Source organism: Triturus cristatus, chromosome 7 (genome assembly GCF_964204655.1).
Source record: "Triturus cristatus chromosome 7, aTriCri1.1, whole genome shotgun sequence".
Lineage (NCBI taxonomy): Eukaryota > Metazoa > Chordata > Amphibia > Caudata > Salamandridae > Triturus > Triturus cristatus.
The window spans coordinates 486,231,886-486,252,492 of record NC_140590.1 but is presented as its reverse complement, the minus strand read 5'-3'; the positions used below and the strand labels follow the sequence as shown (position 1 = coordinate 486,252,492).

General features: G+C 46.9%; 2 protein-coding genes across 7 annotated transcripts in view; one reads left to right on the top strand and one right to left on the bottom strand.

The window, feature by feature from the left end:
• Positions 1 to 20,607, top strand: part of NTN1 (netrin 1) — a 610,189-nt gene that overhangs the window by 169,229 nt on the left and 420,353 nt on the right. The window lies entirely within an intron of this gene.
• Positions 1 to 20,607, bottom strand: part of LOC146809962 (uncharacterized) — a 483,309-nt gene that overhangs the window by 57,640 nt on the left and 405,062 nt on the right. The window lies entirely within an intron of this gene.

The following is a 20,607-nucleotide window of genomic DNA, read 5'->3' as shown; positions in this document are numbered from 1 at the left end:
ATAAGTTCTTCCTTCAGGCCCAGGCAAAATTAGCCAGTCATTAAATTATTTTTGATACAAGATACCAAGGTGACCCGAAACCTCACTACCAATTGTGACCCAACCCCACCCTAAATATGACAATACAGAAGAGCTGCAACAACTGAGGCATACCACAATATTGACCAAATAATTCAACATACCAATCAATCAATCAATCAATCAGGGAATTGTGAAGCGTGCTACTCACCTGTAAGGGTCTCAAGGCGCTGGGTGGGGGGGTGATGCAGCTCTGGTTAGTCGAAGAGCCAGGTCTTGAGGGTGTTCCTGAAGATGTAAAGAGTGGGGGCGCGTCTGATGTTGATTGGCAGCTCGTTCCAGGTCTTTGCCACGATGTAGGAGAAAGCTCTCCCACCCGTTCTAGCTCTGCGGATGCGCTGGATTTAGCGAGGTCGGCAGATCGGAGGTTTCTCTTGGGTACGTGGAAGGAGATTCTTTTCTTGAGATATTGGGGTCCGGTGTTGTGGAGGCATTTGTAGGCGTGGGTGAGTATTTTGAAGGTTACTCTCTTCTCTCTTCTCGACGGGAAGCCACTGGAGGTCTCACAGGTGGTGGTGTCAGGTGATGTGTTGGTGTCGAGGGATGCCGAGGACGAGTCTGGCTGCTGCGTTCTGTATGGTATGGAGCTTGCGGAGCAGAGATTTGTTGATCCCGGCCTAGAGGGTGTTACTGTAGTCCAGTCTGCTGGTTATAAGTGCATGGGTGACGGTCTTTCTTGATTCGGGGGTGGATCCATTTGAAGGTCTTGCGAAGGATGCAGAGGGTGTTGAAGCAGGTAGAGGCGACGCTGTGGATCTGTCGGGTAATGGTGAGGGATGAGTCGAGTATGATGCTGAGGTTCCGGGCGTGGTCTGTGGGGGTGGAGGGGCTGCCGAGGGTAGTGAGCCATGCAGAGGGGGAGGGTCCGAGGACGAGGTCTTCTGTCTTCTCTGAGTTAAGCTTCAGGCAGCTGCTGCTCATCCAGGATGCGACGTCCTTCATTCCTTCCTGGAAGCTGAGTCTGGTGGTGAGAGGGTCCTTAGTGAGAGAGAGGATGAGCTGGGTGTCGTCGGCATAGGATACTATGCTGAGTCCATGCTGTCTGACGATGGCGGCGAGGGAGGCCATGTAGATGTTGAAGAGCGTGGGGCTGAGCGATGATCCTTGGGGTACTCTGCAGATGATCTCTGTGGGTTCAGAGAGGAGGTGCGGAAGTCTGATTCTTTGGGTTCTGCTGTTGAGGAAGGAGCAGAGCCAGTCAAGGGTGGTTCCCTGTATGCTGGCGTCGTGAAGTCTAGCGGTGAGAGTGTGGTAGGAGACGGTGTCGAAGGCTGCAGAGAGGTCGAGTAGGATCAGGGCCGCGGTATGGCCTAGGTCGAGGAGGGTGCGGATGTCATCTGTGGCAGCGAGTAGGTCAGTCTCGGTGCTGTGATTGCTGCACAATCCGGATTGGGAGTGGTCAAGGATGGAGTTCTCTTCGATGAATTTCGTTAGTTGGACGTTGACGATCTCCTCAGTGACTTTGGCCACCTCTCAACTGAAAGGTCTGAGTGGGTGGGAAAATCTAGAGCTGCCACTGGCAGCCATCGGGCAAGAAGGTGGGTGTGGTTCAGTGGCTAAAGAGGCTGACCAATCCTTGGACCTCCACCTCATACAGGAGGATGGGCCAGCCCTCAGCCACCACCTACTCTGTCCTCAGATGTGAGCTTCCAAAGGTAAATTGGATTCAGTGAGAATACACAGCTGTGGTGGGCTCGTGGAATTTACCTAAACAAGAGAGCCAAATTGTGGGGCTCTAATATGCACAGCTTGATGACGTTTGATGTCATCAAACACATTAGTATCATACAATCATACATTACACCAAAATAGTACATACCACAGCGTGGCTAAAGATATCCCAAAGTAACATAGTTATTTACCAGGAGTTTCCTGAAATCTGCAACATCATAGACACCCACCCACAAGAAGGGTCACACCACAGACATATGCCTTCCCAAAGGGGCACAACTTCATTCTCAACATTAATTGAACTGGCACCTACAGAGTCAAATGTCACCAGCAGGCCCGTAACTTGAAAGGTCCCAGACAACATGTCAAAGTACCCTCCTCAGCAAAGTCAAAACCACAAAATAGAGTGGAACCCATCAAAAGAAGCACCATATGTTCCCTAGTCAGATGCAGTTTAACAACAGCACCTGGAAGCAATCCTGTCCTCAGAGACAACAAATGTATGATACAAGACAACCAAATCCAATCACCCTTGAAACACTAACGAAACCAGCACACCTCTGACATATTTCTGGAACAGGGAAAACATGAACTCCAATCACCAAATTTCCAGTGGAAGTGACATAAAATACCCTCGACCATGATGACATCACTTGATCTTTGAAACCAATAACATAACATGACTTTTAAGCCACGAGTGATATCACTGTAGTATAAAAAACTAACTAGGATGCAACCATGATATTCCTCTATCACAACCATTATAGACCAGTGGTGCAGCCATCAAATGTACATTTACAGGCTCAAGCATACAATAACAGCTTCAAAAACCTGGGAACAGCTGTAAGTGTCTAGGTACAGGTGTTACGTGTACAGGCAGCCCCATCATATAATCACGCAGAAGCATCATAAGCACAGGCACACCCACAAATTTCTAGGCAGAGACTCAAATACAGAATTACAAACACATATGTCCAATTTACCCGATATCCTTATCAATAGTCCTGTGTTGAGGTATCTCAAAGCTGCCTCGTATGCACTACCATAGCCTTATATGATCAGGTATAGCATTCGCTTAAGTATTGCCCTCAATACAAGTGTACCAAACTGTTCAGAGCAGTCTCAAATGCCACAAAACCTAAACTTGTCTATAGTGGGCACGGAATGTATTGTGACACAACGCATGCACGATAACTCATATTTATAGTACAAAAAGGTCTTCATTTATTCGCTGTGAAACTAATACTCCTCGGAATTGGTTAACCAGCAGCCTTTAGCCCAGGAGTAGGCCATAAACTTTAACGAAACCTTTACCTAGTAGGACAATGCAAATCCCAAATATCTTCCTCAAAAGTGCTCTCCTTACACAATATGGCACCAAACAAAATGATTCCACGAAGACGTTCTGCCTTATAGGACACAGATAGGAAGAGCAAAGGCAGAATCAATGCCTCTATGAATTGCTTATATGTAGATCGCTATCCACGGTTCTGAACATGCTCTCTAGGGGAACACTGGGCCTCTGAATAGCGCCTAATAGTATGTAAACAAACATCCACCATTTTGACAGTAGATCCAGCTTCTCGTGAGGTTCTCAGCATTCTTCAAAAGCTGTCTTGCTGCTATGTGTTCTTGCACAACAACCAGGTTGTCATGTGCAGTGTGTAAGCTGGATCATGCAACTTCCTAACCAACTCCCTGGATCACCTCTGAACATTTCTACAACTGTTAATGCCTCAGATTGCAAGAATGCAGTCGGCATTTTGCTGGCCCGCGTCGCCACACTGAAAAGTCCTGCAAGCATTGGATGTGGGATTGTCTCTGGCTAAGTGCAGGTTTTATTCTACATGGACTACCTCGAGCACATGTCCTAACACTACATCTTGTTCCCAGACCCATGACATGAGAGGAGCTGTGGTATGAGACAAAACTGTAGATTATATGAAGTTTGGTCTACGGACCAATGTAACGAGGCAGATTTTTCCATACTGTCAACAAAAGCCATGTGTGCAAAAAGTTTCTGGTGGTGTCTTGGCCTGGGTGTTGACCTGCACCATCTCATTAAGGGGTGCAGCACCTGTATCATGGCAGACAGCTACCTGAAGATCCACACCGTGCCACTCGTGTCTATGCAGCAGCCCAGCCTCACGTGCCAATGGGTAGTGTAGACTTTGCGTACAGGACCTATTCTCTAATTTTTGCTCCTTGTCCCCATCTCAGTGTGTGTATAGTGTAGACTTTGAACAGAAGTTCCAACTTTCCCTAAGATTCAGATACTTGCTGTGATGGTAGTCGATCAACACTAGAAAAGAATGAAATGCCTGTGGCGGGTTATGGAATTCAGTTTTTTTATAGAATCTTTGCAAGAGAGGGGTTCCTTCCGCTCTGCTGATGAACAGTGGGGTACAGTTTACAACAAAGATATGTCAATGTTTTTGTGGCTGCATATTAATAGGGTTAGGAAACGGGGAAAACATTACAAGCTACCCTCATAAAAAGCTTAGCTTTAAAACACATACATTGCAATCAGTAATATCTTGTAGGCGTACCATGAAGGGCCATGAAATGTTAGGATGAGGGCAGTGGCCACCTGAACAGAAATGCACAACACGGGAATGCACCTGTGCTTCTATGGCTGTATGGAACTGCAACAAGAAAGCATCACGGTGCCATGAGACCTCGAGTGAGATTGCAGCGTGACATCAACTTCTTGGAGTGCGTTCTTAGAAGCCAATTATAAGTTAGGAACTCCCGCTTAACTACCATTACTGTGGGCATCAGTAACTCTGGGGGGAAAAGGGGGAATATTATTAAGGATTATAAACTACTGGGTAATAACATGCAGAGATTGATATTTCTGTACCAGATTTTCCATATTATTCCCCCATTCCGGCTTGAGTTGCACCTGGACATTTCCCCTCAGTGACCAGTTCAAATGAAAAAACACCAGGCCTGCAGTGTTCCTGTGACTGTTGCAATCCTGATGGGGGTCACTAACTGCTGTTAGTGGCCCTACCAGGATTACCGGGCACTTGTAATCAGTCTCTAAGTGTGATGTCAGGTTCCATCATAAATGTTTTGGACTGACATCCGGTTCCTGCACTGATGTCACAGTCTGGTGTATGTTTAAAGGAATGACCCCACAAGCGGCTGGAGAGTCGACCTTGGTCAGACCTAGCCCTAGATCAGCCTGAGCCTAACACATAAAAACCCCAGAGCGGACACCGCCGTTTCTTCAAAGGCAACGGGCTGTCGGTCTCCCCCTTGGTTTCCCCAGAAGCTTGCACGCATGTGGGCTGAACCATACACAGCTGTGAGGTGCAGGTGCCCAGGCAAGGCCCACCGCCGGGGCTGGCAGCAGAATCCCTTATTCATAGCCGCCAATGCAAGCTTCTCTCTCGACTGTGTTGGTATAAGCGGCCCTCCCGGTGGACCTGTTCTGACCCTGGCCCGGAGCACCGGTCCCTGGCGTTGTGTAGATAAACTCCACATGGCATGAGAGCGCCGTTCGTTAATGGTCATTTATAGGAAGGCGCATACGCTCCCTAAGTGTTTGTATTTAATAAACCCCCATGCCTGCGTTTTATTGGCCTTTCCCAATGCAGTGTTGTTCTTGCACAGTTTTATAGGGTAACTTGTATACTCTCTGCATCTTTATTGCCAAGTCCATGGGTGAGGTCAGCAAAGCCGCTACACTGAGATCTTTGTAGACATTACTGCAACCTCTGTGTGCAGGGCAGGGTAAGAAAAGGTCAAGTTCAACGTTTTTTGTAGTTTAACAAATACAGGACAAATCAAAAACATCCATTTGAAAGTGTGAGGACAAGAACAAGATATTGAGAAAAGCACCCAGCAGAAAACTAAGTGATCAGCAGAGAAAGGGAGAGAAGGAAAGCCCAGACCAATATGCGAGACATTGCTTGGAAGGCGTCTGGGAGATGGCAGTGTGCCATTGGGCACATTTGAAGGATAGATGAGGCACAATTGGCACCCATTTTGTGAGTGCACATGCCGTGTTTTTCCTAGGATGCCTTTCTGTTACATCAGAAGTCGTGGGCAAGATGACAGACTTCCACCCTATGCTAAGGATTCACGCTAGTTATTAAAGCTATCCGCCTGTCCTGGCTAATTTAATTAGAAGTATTGTATTGTATTGTAATTGCATTTATATTTATATAGCGCTCACTACCCCTGACGAGGCGTCAAAGCACTTTTTCGGTGAGTAGCACGCTACACCGGAACCCATAAAGGATTAGTGTTGAGTTAGTATAGTGTTGAAATTAATTTCAGTGGTGGATAGGTTAGTCAGTTATTTGGATTCAGAAGGATAGTGGAGGGCTAGAAGAGGGAAAAAGGTTTGCATTTATATAGCGCTTGTTACCCCTGATGGGGTGTTAAAGCTTTTTTTCGGCAAGTAGCACGCTACTCCAGAACCCATAAAGGATTAGTGGGGAATTAGTATAGTGAAATATGATAGTAGTTTGAGTAGTGGATATTAGTCAGTTATTTAGATTGAGAATGATAGCGGAGGGATAGAAGAGGGAAAAAGGTTTAGCATTTATATAGCATTATATAGCGCTTGTTAACCCTAATGGGGTGTTGCAGCACTTTCTTAGCAAGTAGCACGCTACTCCGGAACCCATAAGGATTAGTGGTGAATTAGTATAGTGAAATATGAAAGTAATTTGAGTGGTGGATATTAATCAGTTCTTTGGATTGAAAAAGATAGCGGAGGGATAGAAGAGGGAAAAGAGTTGGATTTATATAGCGCTTGTTACCCCATATGGGGTGTTGAAGCGCTTTTTTTTGGGCGAGTAGCGCGCTACTCCAGAACCCCTTAAAGGATAAAGGATTAGTGTTGAATTAGTATAGTGAAATATGAAAGTAATTTGAGTGGTAGATGTTAGTCAAGTATTTGGATTAAGAAGGGTAGCAGAGGGATAGAAGAGGAACAAAGAGATAGAGCTTTCCCTCACCAAGCCTAACCAGAGAGAAAGCTTTGCCTCGCCAAACCTAACCAGAGAGAGCTTTGCCTCACCAAGCCTAACCAGAGAGAGAGCTTTGGTACTCCAAGCCTAACCAGAGAGAGAGCTTTGCCTCATCAAGCCTAACCGGAGAGAGAGCTTTGCCTCGCCAAGCCTAACCAGAGAGAAAGCTTTGCCTCACCAAGCCTAACCAGAGAAAGAGTTTTGCCTCACAAAGCCTAACCAGAGAGAGATCATTGCCTCGCCAAGCCGAGCCAGAGAGAGAGCTTTGCCTCATCAAGCCTAGCCAGTGAGAGAGCTTTGCCTCTCCAAGCCTAACCAAAGAGAAAGCTTTGCTTCACCAAGCCGAACCAGAGAGAGAGCTTTGCCTCACAAAGCCGAACCAGAGAGAGAGCTTTGCCTCACAAAGCCTAACCAGAGAAAGAGTTTTGCCTCACAAAGCCTAAGCAGAGAGAGATCATTGCCTCGCCAAGCCGAGCCAGAGAGAGAGCTTTGCCTCACCAAGCCTAGCCAGTGAGAGAGCTTTGCCTCTCCAAGCCTAACCAAAGAGAAAGCTTTGCTTCACCAAGCCTAACCAGAGAGAGAGAGCTTTGCCTCGCCAAGCCTAACCAGAGAGAGAGCTTTGCCTCACCAAGCCTTACCAGAGAGAGAGCTTTGCCTCACCAAGCCTAACCAGAGAGAGAGCTTTGCCTCACCAAGCCTTACCAGAGAGAGAGCTTTGCCTCACCAAGCCTAACCAGAGAGAGAGCTTTGCCTCACCAAGCCTAACCAGAGAAAGAGTTTTGCCTCACAAAGCCTAACCAGAGAGAGATCATTGCCTCGCCAAGCCGAGCCAGAGAGAGAGCTTTGCCTCATCAAGCCTAGCCAGTAGGAGAGCTTTGCCTCTCCAAGCCTAACCAAAGAGAAAGCTTTGCTTCACCAAGCCGAACCAGAGAGAGAGCTTTGCCTCACAAAGCCGAACCAGAGAGAGAGCTTTGCCTCACAAAGCCTAACCAGAGAAAGAGTTTTGCCTCACAAAGCCTAACCAGAGAGAGATCATTGCCTCGCCAAGCCGAGCCAGAGAGAGAGCTTTGCCTCACCAAGCCTAGCCAGTGAGAGAGCTTTGCCTCTCCAAGCCTAACCAAAGAGAAAGCTTTGCTTCACCAAGCCTAACCAGAGAGAGAGCTTTGCCTCGCCAAGCCGAGCCAGAGAGAGAGCTTTGCCTCACCAAGCCGAGCCAGCGAGAGAGCTTTGCCTCACCAAGCCTAGCCAGCGAGAGAGCTTTGCCTCTCCAAGCCTAACCAAAGAGAAAGCTTTGCTTCACCAAGCCTAACCAGAGAGAGAGCTTTGCCTCACCAAACCTAACCAGAGAGAGAGCTTGCCTCACCAAGCCTTACCAGAGAGAGAGCTTTGCCTCACCAAGCCTAACCAGAGAGAGAGCTTTGCCTCGCCAAGCCTAACCAGAGAGAAAGCTTTGCTTCACCAAGCCTAACCAGAGAGAGAGCTTTGCCTCACCAAGCCTAACCAGAGAGAGAGCTTTGCCTCACCAAGCCTAACCAGAGAAAGAGTTTTGCCTCACAAAGCCTAACCAGAGAGAGAGCTTTGCCTCACCAAGCCTAACCAGAGAGAGATCATTGCCTCGCCAAGCCTAACCAGAGAGAGAGCTTTGCCTCACCAAGGCTAGCCAGTGAGAGAGCTTTGCCTCTCCAAGCCTAACGAAAGAGAAAGCTTTGCTTCACCAAGCCTAACCAGAGAGAGAGCTTTGCCTCACCAAGCCTAACCAGAGAAAGAGTTTTGCCTCACAAAGCCTAACCAGAGAGAGATCATTGCCTCACCAAGCCGAGCCAGAGAGAGAGCTTTGCCTCACCAAGCCTAGCCAGCGAGAGAGCTTTGCCTCTCCAAGCCTAACCAAAGAGAAAGCTTTGCTTCACCAAGCCTAACCAGAGAGAGAGCTTTGCCTCACCAAGCCTAACCAGAGAAAGAGTTTTGCCTCACAAAGCCTAACTAGAGAGAGATCATTGTCCCGCCAAGCCGAGCCAGAGAGAGAGCTTTGCCTCACCAAGCCTAGTCAGCGAGAGAGCTTTGCCTCTCCAAGCCTAACCAGAGAGAGGAGAGCTTTGCCTCACCAACCCTAACGAGAGAGAGAGCTTTGCCTCGCCAAACCTAATGAGAGAGAGCTTTGCCTCGCCAAACCTAACGAGAGAGAGAGCTTTGCCTCACCAAACCTAACCAGGGAGAGAGCTTTGCCTCGCCAAACATAACAAGAGAGAGCTTTGCCTCGCTAAACCTAACGAGAGAGAGAGCTTTGCCTCACCAAACCTAACCAGAGAGAGCTTTGCCTTGCCAACCCTAACCAGAGAGAGAGCTTTGCCTCGCCAAGCCTAACCAGAGAGAGCTTTGCCTCGCCAAGCCTAACCAGAGAGAGAACTTTGCCTCACCAAGCCTTACCAGAGAGAGAGCTTTGCCTCGCCAAGCCTAACCAGAGAGAGAGCTTTGCTCGCCAAGCCTAAACAGAAAGAGAGCTTTGCCTCGCCAAGCAATTGAGCATCAAATGCTAGCTCCTCCCCAGATTTTCCCAACTTGTGTACACTCTGTTCATAGAAACAGTAGAAGCTGTACACACAAGACCACAAAAACGAAAAGTTCATATAACATTACTAATAAGTACATGGTTTTCTTTTGAGAACATTGAGGAAAGATACAAAAGTGGAGATATCAAATGCTGAGCTAGCTTAATTGAGAATTCTCACTTTTCAGTGCCAGGTATAGAGATGAGGCGGTGTATGTTGGAGACAAGAGAACCCAAGCACTTTAGAATAACATCGGTAGCCAAAGTGGCTGCAAGCTACTGAACATGACAGTTTGCAAATGTGGATTAAATCAGTATGGTGTCATGCTTCATCATTGACCAGTCCTCGCCCTCTAAAACCTTGGATTGATAGAGGGCGGGCATACACCTAACGACAGGGATGCACTTCTAAACTAAGTGGGGGCCCGTGTGTAAGTGAGTGAGATTAAAAATCATTATAGTTATCCTCATTGTGTTTTTTATTGTGAAAGGTAACTATATGATGTTTAAAAGCAGGTGACGGTATGTGTGGGAATTAGTGTCCCCTAACCGTTGTGCTTAGAGGTCGACATGTTTCTGCCGTCTTGGCCCAGGAGGGTCCAGGGCATTCATCAGGACCTAAGTATGTAAATGGGGGCTCCGTTCTTACCAAAAGTGGCAAGAGTGTACCACTGTGTGGGCGTGATCAGTGTTACACTCCACCATTGGATGGCGCCTAGATTCAAGCCTGTAAAAGAAAATGTAGGGAGAGAATAAAAATATATAACAGACCGTAGTAGTGGCGAATAACTGAACTCAATACATGCACTGATCCAGTTTCTGTGTGAGTGACTACTCATGTGACATGTGCCACTCAATTTGTGTACATGATGGGGATGCAAAGGTGAGAGCACGTCAACATGTTTCTGCCATCTTGGCCCAGGAGGGTCCAGGGCATTCATCAGGACCTAAATATGTAAATGGGGGCTCCGTTCTTACCAAAAGTGGCAAGAGTGTACCACTGTGTGGGCGTGATCAGTGTCACACTCCACAATTGGATGGCTCCTAGATTCAAGCCTGTAAAAGAAAATGTAGGGAGAGAATAAAAATATATAACAACAGACCGTAGTAGTGGCGAATAACTGAACTCAATACATGCACTGATCCAGTTTCTGTGTGAGTGACTACTCATGTGACATGTGCCACTCAATTTGTGTACATGATGGGGGTGCAAAGGTGAGAGCACGTCTAACTGTTCTTACCATAAAAACCAAAGCTATTGGCCCCATGGGAGGAGGGGAGGGGAAACCCCTGAATCCGACGGAACTGCTTGAATACAACAACCTTTGAGGAGCAGGCAGAACAACTGGAAAATAAACTCCTAGAACGCCACTACCCGAGAAAAATGGTGAGACGAGCAAGGAAACGTGCCAGGAACAATCCAAGAGAGTCACTACTAGAGCATATAACAAAAGGAGACACCAAAAGACCAGTATGCGTTACAACATACACTCCGATCTCAAACAAAGTACAGAAAATCGTGAGAAAAAACGGGCACATCCTCAATAGCGCTGGAAACCAGTGGCAGCCACCTTTATTTGTCTTTAGAAGGAATAGGAGTCTGCGCGATGAACTAGTACACGCAAAGAGACCATCGACCAGAGAAGAGGAACAACAAACCCTGTGGAGCCAACCACAGCCCGTCGGCCACATCTCCTGTGGGAACTGCACATCCTGCCCGCTCACTTCTAATACAAAGGAGGTAGACATAGGAACGGGGATCCCTTGGCTACTGCGAGAATTCAGTAATTGCAACACGGAGAACGTCATATACCTCTTGAACTGCCCATGCGACCTCAAATACGTTGGCATGACCATCAGGAAAATCAATGCGTATCAATGAACATCGGAGCACCATTAGGTGTAAAAAGACCAACACCAAACTGACTCGTCATTTCATTGAAAAAAAACATAAAGACAAAGACCTGAAATGGACCATTCTGGAAGTAATGAAAAAACGAAAGTTTGACCTTACTAAAGCCCTACATGTAAGAGAACAACGCTGGGTGTTCCGTTTACAAACCTGGGACAAAGGGCTCAATGATGAAATACCGTGGCTCCAAATGGGGCGTTGAAACCTCTAACAACCACCAGTAGATTAATTCACACTAACACATAGACTGAGTGTACCTGGTATACCATCACATGACACTGTGACACATCGGTACATGCAGTGCCCTCAGTCTTAAATGAGTTTACTTAAAATGGGCTGAGTCTACCTGGAAATATCACACTTAGCTGGCTTTTAAACCAAGCCGAAGTCGTGAGGCTAATAGGCCACATGCCCTCCATAGTCATCCTCCCCCAGCTGGAACCGTCTCTCACCCAGGCTTAACGCATGAATAGAAATGATAGCACTGACACTCGGCGCTTATACCCAACATTTGACATCCTCACCCTTATCACCCTTATTATGATCTTCCTTTGGAATACCTGTTTGCACAAGTGCATCAGAGCAAGTCCAACCGAAAACTACCCGCTAGTACATGCACAACATCGCCCATTTGGGCAGCTCTAGACTCTGGGTAGAATACCCCCCCCCCTTTTCTGGGCAATCAGTCGCTCACCCGTTCACACACCGGGTGCTTCGCAGTCACGCACCAGTCACACACAGGGCAGTCGTGTACTTCTGCCCCTTCTGCAAAATCTCGCCCATCTGGGCCGCTAAAAAGATCTAGGTAGAATTTCACCTGGCATCACAGTAATTGGCCGCCTACCCGTTTCCACATCGGGTGCCTTGGCAGTCACGCAGCAATAGCACATAATAGCATGCGTGTACTTTTTGCCAATTTAAAACTAGGCACTGGCGCGTAGGGCACGGACCACCGTGCACTTTCCTTCAGTGATTCCCATCAAGCGCTTCACTTCTCCAATCTGAGCATGCGCGTAACTCTACCATTTTGGAACCAGGCACTCGCGCTTAAGGACACAGGAAGTAGTGCTCTGGGTTTATCGGCATCTCAGCCTACAACTCCACACTGAGCATGTGCACAGTGCGGCCATGGATAAATCAGTTTTCCCCTCCAGGGACACAGGAAACCACGCACCTGATTTCACCTAGCACCACTTATAATCAATTTACTTAAGTGAGCTGACTATAAAAGCACAACGGCTCTCCACCCAGTCCTACACCGGGGAGGAACGGGAGCAGTTGCCTAGGATCCACGCAGGAAACTTTCCTTGAGGCAGTAAGGGTGTGAATGAGAACGGATTGAATGAAAGTATTTTGGGGCAATTAGTCCACCATAAGCACAATTGAGGATGAATGTTCTGTGTGTTTGTACTTGAAAAACCATAATCCTCACGCCAGCTGTGATCTATATGTTTTTTCCCACAGGTTCTGACAAACAGGGGTTTCCCCTCCCCTCCTCCCATGGGGCCAGTAGCTTTGGTTTTTAGGGTAAGAACAGTGAGACGTGCTCTCACCTTTGCATCCCCATCATGTACACAAATTGAGTGGCACATGTCACATGAGTAGTCACTCACACAGAAACTGGATCAGTGCATGTATTGAGTTCAGTTATTCGCCACTACTATGGTCTGTTGTTATATATTTTTATTCTCTCCCTACATTTTCTTTTACAGGCTTGAATCTAGGAGCCATCCAATTGTGGAGTGTGACACTGATCACGCCCACACAGTGGTACACTCTTGCCACTTTTGGTAAGAACGGAGCCTCCATTTACATATTTAGATCCTGATGAATGCCCTGGACCCTCCTGGGCTAAGACGGCAGAAACATGTTGACCTCTAAACACAACGGTTAGGGGACACTAATTCCCCCACATACGTCACCTGCTTTTAAACATCATATAGTTACCTTTCACATTAAAAAAACACAATGAGGATAACTATAATGATTTTTAATCTCACTCACTTACACACGGGTCCCCACTTAGTTTAGAAGTGCATCCCTGTCGTCAGGTGTATGCCCGCCCTCTATCAAACCAAAGTTTTAGAGGGCGAGGACTGGTCAATGATGAAGCATGACACCAGGTGGTGTGTGAGACCAGTCCGTTACTTTTTGTGAGATGTCCCTACTCACAATATAACTCAAACCGTATAGTGGTTATCACTTTAGGAGCAGCTCTTTTGTGGTTAAACATTCATAGTTGGAGGCTGCTAGCTCCTAAAACCCCGCGCCTCTTGTTCCCTCCTCCACACAGTGTAGAGCTAATGTGTTTTTGACATAATAATGATCCACATCTTTAAACCACCGGCTGTGGAATATAAGCCTGCTAAATTTGCCCAATAAGTTTTGGAATAAGAGTGCAATATTATTCAGTATTACAGAGCATAAACCTTGTTGTTCCAATTTAATGTAATTTCATTTAAAATGTCCCAACAGGTGATATTGTAACCATAAATGTCTAATTTGTGCATAACAGTCAAAAGAAAGTGCTACCTGCCTTTCAAAAATGTCCTACTACTTGTTAAAACTATTTTTAGATAGCAGAACCACAGATACAAATTTCCTAGTTTAACATGATCAGTTGTGCATAACTATGAACAGTTAAAAATGAAGGTAAAACCAATTAAATTTGCGATTGATTATGCCACCAATTAGTGTCATTTTTTAAACCCAATAAAAAATGGGCACATAGACATCTCTCGCGCTCTACATGTACAAACGACAATTACGAATATAACTCATATTTTGCTAGTTTTGACTCAGCAATAGACATGAACTTCAGAAATTTCCCACAAAATCTCAAATCCTTGCCTTGAAGGCAGACTTTAACTTCTTGCCAACATGCACGTATACCATTTCTAATCTCAACAGTCTTCCGCTCCACCATTGGGGCTGGGCAGGTACAAATAATGTGACAAATGTCTTCCTTCAAATAGTTACAAAGTAAGCATGAAGACTCCACAATCTCTTCCAGATGGGTGAATTAAAACGAGTTTGCAGATCACCAGGTCAGTAACGCAGCAGCTTTAATTTTGGCTTTAGACCGTTCGACCACCCTAAGTACGATTGAAATTTAAGGAGGCCACGTGTTGCAATTATTACAGATATTTAGGGGCACATTTACAAGCCCCTATCACCACAGGAACTTGACTTTTAACGACGTTCCTGTGGCAATAGGGGCTTTGCCTTAATTACAAGGCGGCGTTAAGCCACTCAACGTGGCTTAACGCCGCCTTGTAAATAAAGGCACCCTTTCACATTATACTTAGAGTGAAAGGGGTGGGCAATGGGTGTTGCAGTGGGCGCTCCACAACACCCATTGATTTTGACGCTGTTCCCTATTTACAAGGGTGCCGTAAATAGGAGGCAGTGCAAAATTAAGACCAGGGAAAACCTGGCCTTAACATGGCAAAACGTGGAGAAATGATTTATTTCTCCTCGTTTTTGCTGTCTCTATGTGTGCTGCATTATGCAGCACACATAGAAACAGCAAAACACTATGAATGATTGTTTATGTGCAGGAAGATGTCTCTTCATGCACATAAACAATCATTACAAAAATTTAGATTTGCTACTTTTTTTTGTGTGCTGCACAAAGCAGCACACATAGAAGTTGCAAATCGCCATTGGTGATAGTTTGTGAGCAAGAAACAAGCATTTCCTCAACACAGGCACCCTTGTATTATGATGCAAGGGTGCCTGCATTGGCACTAGGCAGCTTACTTTAGTGCCAGCGCTAGAAAAAATGAAAGGGTGTGCCATATCTTTGTAAATACGGTGCATCCCTGCGTTTCCGTAAGGGCAGAGCGTGGTGTCAGCATTTTGTGCTTAACGCCACTCTCCACCTTTCCCTTGTACCTATGCCCCTTTGTGTTTTCAGATCTGATAACAGTTGTAATAAAATGAAGCCTGGCATGTTATTAGAGACATCCTATTTCTCTAGCTAATCAGAAAACATGTAATATAAGATACTGTCATTTCGTAACTAATGCCACGTTGAGTTTTTTGACAAGATAACAGGTGATGTAAGATGGAAACTTTTATGTTATGATACATCTCCTCTTGCAACAGTCAATCAAATAAAAATTGCTATAAGTCACAGTATGCTTTGTGATGAAAGATCATGTCCACCTCTTGATTGTGCATATCCTCTCTAATCAGATCAGAGATGCTATAAAGTACATTGGGGCATATCAACAAGGGCTTTATCTCTGCTTTTTTGGCTTTAAAAGCCAAAAAAGCGGAGATAAAACTAGCGCCCTATCAACAACAGGGTGCTAACACGCAAATTTGCATGTTAGCACCCTTTTACTCTACGCTTCCCCTTGCATCTCTAATGAGATGCAAAGGGGGCGTTCCAGAGTAAATTAATAGGAGAAATGTCGCTAAGCGACATTTCTCCTATTATCAAGAATGTCGCTAACCCTGTTAGAGACAAAAAAAGCAGCGCTAACCGCGGTTAACGCTGCTTTTTTACGTCTGCTAATTTTCAGACTTAGCCATGATATCCTATGGAAGGAGGATATCATGGCTAAGTTTGCCTGTCCCTATCAACAAGGTAACGTGTGATTATCGCTGGGTTTCCAGCGATAATCTCACGTTAGCCTGTTAGCGTGTAGATTTTTATCGCTATTGAGATAAGCATTGCTAATAGCACGCTATCTCAGCGATAAAAATTCACGCTAGCCGGCGATAATTATCCTCACGCTAAGAGCGCTGAGCGTTAATTATCGCCGGTTTTTGTTGATATGCCCCATTGTTTTTACCTCTTGATGACGCTCACGTAACAATAATCATAACCTGTGTCATGGTCGAACCATGCGTACTCATTGTATAACATCTGCCGACAACAGGAAGCTTTGCCCTTGTGAGCGATAGTGGGCCGTAATCCTTTCTTGATGCACAATGCACTCCCAATGCACCCGGTATGGGGATATTTTCTCTCCAGACCTCATAAGACCTTTGAGCCAACAATGGGCTAGCAGATCATTCCAAGCCCTACCTCCCCACCCTGGAGTCACCTGGTTGCTCCGAAGTAAAGTTCGGCTTTATCAGTCTTTAGACTCAGCTTGAACACCCACCCTTTCAAAAACAATTGTGACTGAGGCCAAGTGGCACAGATTCTAGCCTTGGGTTCTGCTCCAAATAATCCTGCAATAATTAGTGGTGATATAGATCAGAAGAGTGTGTCTTGTACAATGTTTTTGGCTTCGAATGATGTCTCTTTGGCTTCAACGGTGCACTGGTGGTTGAACTTTCACGAACACTCTACGACCGGCTGAGATGCTATTTAAGGCACTCGGATTAATCTGTTTTGTATGACTGTGTTGGAAGGAAGTGCTTCTCTCCCCACAGAAAGCACAAGATAACATCTCTTCCTCAAACGTGAACAACCCTTGAGGCTAAATTTACCAGATGACTCAATGTTATCAGTGACACGGTTTGCTAGTTTTGGGCTTGTCTTCAACGACCCAATGCAATTCGGGTACATGTAGTCTTGGTTCTTTCTTACAGCACAAACCTGACTAATATACCTTAAAACAGTATTTTGTTAATGGTAAGGTAAGTGCTAAAAAATGGTGTCTCTAATACATAGAGTCAACTCGCAATTATTTCAGCCGTACCCTTCCTCCCCGCCCCCCCGAATAAATCATGTGAAGTACAAGTGTCTGTGAATCCCATGAGAAAGGGAATGGGTAGGTCTTTGAACCGCCCAATGTAACTCTGCCACCCACTCTTATCTGCCCTCCTTGATCTACCCCATGCCCGCACTAACCGTTGTACACCACACTACGGACCCGATTCACAAAAGTAATGTGAGACAAAATCCTAACTTTACGACTTTTGGTATTCACAAAGTGCATTTAGGAGTAGTAAAGTTAGGATTCCTAACTTTACTACTCCTAAATGCCCTTTGTGAATACCGAAAGTCGTAGAGTTAGAATTTTGTCTCAGAATACTTTTGTGAATCGGGCCCATAATCTGTATCTTATTGGTAAACCCTTCCATCACTAGCACCCCTCCATTTTTAGTTAGCATACAAATATAGAATATAGAATGCAAAATTGGGCAGAGTCCTCACGAACAGTCTGCTGTAATCCGCCAGACTAGTATATTTAAAGGGGCAGTAATGCCACTTCATGGTAGGGTACCCATACTGTCAAACCTACAGGACCAGCACTTGGCAGTTTTTTTCTATACATCAAATGGGCAGGACTGGCAGTACTCCAAATTGCCATATACCTCCAAGGGGACAGTGCAGGCTCTGGTCATCAGGGCCGACCTATATGTAATGGGGCAGCGATGCAGATCTCCACAGCACTGAACTGCCCGTCTTGCTACAGTAGTACCATTCTCAGCTGGAGTGGATTATTCGGTGGATCTGCAGTGGGGCTTCTCTGCAGGGTTTATATCCTCTTCAATGGGCATTTCCCCCACACCCACTCCGGCGGCACATGTTGCACCTGGACTGTGTGTGAGTCAGTATATATCCTACTGTTTGTTGGGGCAGCTTACACTTCTGCTCATGTTTTACCTGCCTAATATCTCATTGAGGTTCAGTAAACACGTGTCCGCTATACAAAACAAGCACCCTTTTTATCAAGGGGTACTTCAGACTGCGAAGGGTGCACAAGGTTCAAAGAGAAAACACAGAGTTCAAGAGGGAGAGCGATCTGTGACACAACCGCAGGGGTAGGGATGCAAGGTAAGGTGAGGGGCCCACATCCCCTAACGGCCTTGCTTCTTCTGAATGTTTGATTTTTTGCAGCTGGCCCGCTTAAGGGGGGCCACTTTGAGGTGAACGGTGTGGGGAACACCCGCACCGCGTGGGCTATGGGGGCCCCTGGCACAACCCTGGTGTAAGGGAGAGAAGCATGCGTGCAATGCGAAGCACAGGTGCAAGGAGGAGGAAACAGGGGTGTCTCTTCCTTAATGGCGGAGGAACGTCACCCCACAGCCCGTGCCAGCAGATGATAAATAAAATGACAATAACGCAGTTGTTGTCATTTTATTTATGCTGTCTGTCTGAGCCCCGCAATAACTATAGGGCGGGGCGAGGCAGGCTGGACACGTCAGGGAGGAGGAGTAGAGGGAACTCATAAGTGCGCATCTGTGCCTGGCTGGCTGTCCTAGGCCGGCCAAACACACATGCTCACTTATGTTTCTCCGAACCAGCTATGTTGCACAGCAGGGTTGGAGAAAAGACACAGGCTCCAATGCATCGTCTGAGCGGCAAATGAGGCCGCTCAGACCAATCCTGGCGCTGCTCTAATGTGAGAGCAGCATCTGAATTGGGTGTGGAGCGTGTGCCCTGAGGGCCCATCCCCTTCCAGCCCAATGGTGACGAGAGGCCGTCAGCAGGAGCGGAGCGGCAGGTACGTTTCTTTTTTTAAATTTTACTCACCATTTGCTGTCTGCTGATTGTGTTTCCCGGGAGGAGGGTGCCATACCAGCCACCAGTTTACCTCGTTTGGCCTGGGAGCGGGAACTACAGCTCCCAGGCTAGCGGCAAGGACGCTGCCGCCGACGGCTGCACTTCGCGCCAGGAGGCACTTTTAAGCAGCCCAGGGCTCCCGCAGCGCGGGACACGCACGGCCGTGCCCGCGGCCGGGCCAAGGGCGGGCCCGTCTGCGCCCATCAAAGGCCAAAGGAGGCTGGGCTGGGCCCACTCACTATCAACTGGCCGATGGGAGGATTCACCAAAATAAGGTACTGTTGTGGATTGCTGCTGACAAAGAGCTGTTTAGTATCTACTAGGATGGGGAAGCGTAAGGATAACAGCACAACCACGGGGTGGTGTTGTGGGAACCCTTGAAACTTTTCTAACAAGAGCCGAGGCTGTCCTGACACACGAAATCCAGCTCACGGAAAAGAGACTTTCCCTGGATACTTTGGCCACCCAGAAGCGATCTTGGATAGGCAGTATATGTATGGCCAAATCCCCAGCTCGCATATGAACTCTCACTGAGCAGCCATAGGCCGATTGCCCAAGAATGGGCAGGTCCGGGATGTCAGTGGACGTCACCCCAACTCAGGCAAACCTGGTACATGTTACAACGGAAGAGTTTATTAGTATCGATGCAGTCACTAGGGGGATGAGGTTGGGTCAGAGCCAGTGTCAGTGCCAGGGCGGAAAGGAGCTATCTTATCTGTGGCTGTGTCTCCCGCTCTTCCGGTAGACTTGGCTCCCTCGCTGACATTATCAGTATCAAACCCAGGCACCAGTAAGGTTGCTACTAGATCAAAAAAAACAGTAAGGGGTAGCTTGGGACGGTCAGCAATAGCAAGTAATAATGAACCGCCTGCTAAACGAAGTAGGGGGGGTGCCACGACAAGACAGAACCAAAGGACCAAACCAAAGCAGCAAACAGCCAATGCATTAAAACCTGACACCAGGACTCCGGAGCTCACACAGTGGCCAACAATGATTAGCATGCCTATGAGTAGTACCCAAATACAGTTGGACTCTGATTGTAACACTGACCAGTGGAAAAGACTTGAGACTTTGGTGTCTGTTCTTCTGAACCCTCTATTTTGTAAATTATCAATCATAGAGGAGAAACGGTCGCAACTTGAAAGGTCAAATAGAATAGTACAGAATTTGGGGGGGGGGGGGGTGCCGATGCAATTGTTTAGATCAAGTACCAGCCATCAATGCCCCCAAACCACCACCAATGGGAGGGTGGGTAACAGGGATACCGTCTTCTGGAAGTGCTAAGCCAAGAGAAGTTACCTGTGCTGAAACGGTAACTCATTCCTCCAAAACTAACAGGGGGACAACAAGCCCGGAGGCTGGGAGTGGGACTCTGGCCATAAAGCCACCGGGGAAAGAGGCGGCAGGGTTAGACACTACATGGAGGGAGGGTGGACAAAGGGCCCCCAGGGAACATAGCGAGTACCAACTAAGGGGGGAGCCTAGTGTAGCTGCTTGCAGTAGTCATGACCTACCAGTAATAGACCTCCCACCGGCATGCTGCCCCTACACAGTGGTCCTGATAGGTGTCCCTGGGCACAATAATGCACAGGAAGAATCCACGCCACAGCTAATTAATAAAGTGGCACACTGGATGTGCAAGTACGCAGGGTTCAATATTACAGAATATCGCCATATTCTCATGGCAAGGAGGGTGTCATGGATTGGTAGGTCGAGGAAAGCCTTCCCAGGAGATAGTGTGATTGTCACGCTTAGATATCGTGAACTAGCACAAAAGTTCCTTTCCTATCCTCCCAGTGCATTTGCAGTAGAGACAGGTATCAAACCTTTACTGCTGGGCTTTTTTCATAGGCCGTCCCCTACTCCGAACTCTCTACAATGTTATGTAGGACAGGGGGAGGGATTAATATGGGTGGTCAGGCCGATTGCCCTTGGCAAC